The 573-nt window shown below is 41.2% G+C and overlaps 1 non-coding gene across 1 annotated transcript; it reads left to right on the top strand.

Annotated features, from left to right (window-relative positions):
• The first annotated feature begins 252 nt into the window (after window positions 1–252).
• LOC124658487 lies at window positions 253–358 on the top strand. The gene has a single exon (XR_006989222.1). It is a non-coding gene; the product is annotated as a small nucleolar RNA R71 (small nucleolar RNA).
• The last annotated feature ends 215 nt before the right edge of the window (window positions 359–573 follow it).

Genomic DNA, 573 nt, shown 5'->3' with positions numbered 1-573 from the left:
TCTGCTTAGTGAATCTCTCAACATGGGCTACCACTGCATCTTTCCCTGATAATTGGTGCACACTTTGTTGGATAGGATGAATGGCTCTTTCGTTTGACCAAGAGAAATTGTGACTCGCCATTCTTTCAATCAATTCAGTAGCTTCTGCCAGTGTCTTGTTCATTATCCCACCGCAAGCAGCTGAATCAATGAAGGATCTGGTCTGTTCAGTAAATCTCTTATAAAATGTTTGCAGTATTAACCATTGTTCTCGCCCATGATTCGGATACATTCTTATGAACCCCTGGTACCTCTGCCAAGCATCATACAGACTCTCACCACTAAACTGAACAAATCTAGTAATCTTATCTCTGTACTCTGCAGCTTTTGTTGGTGGAAAGTACCTCTCAAAGAATGCTTGCATTATATTCTGCCAAGTATCCCTGCAGTGATGATGCAGAGCATGAAACCACATCCTTGCATTTCATGTCAAAGAAAATGGGAACAACTGCATTCTTATCGCTTCATGTGGAACTCCATTTTGTTTGAGCGTATTGCAATACTCCAGGAAAGTCATCATATGCTCATGAGGAT

Source organism: Lolium rigidum, chromosome 5 (assembly GCF_022539505.1).
Source record: "Lolium rigidum isolate FL_2022 chromosome 5, APGP_CSIRO_Lrig_0.1, whole genome shotgun sequence".
NCBI lineage: Eukaryota > Viridiplantae > Streptophyta > Magnoliopsida > Poales > Poaceae > Lolium > Lolium rigidum.
This window is presented reverse-complemented; position numbering and strand designations above follow the sequence as displayed.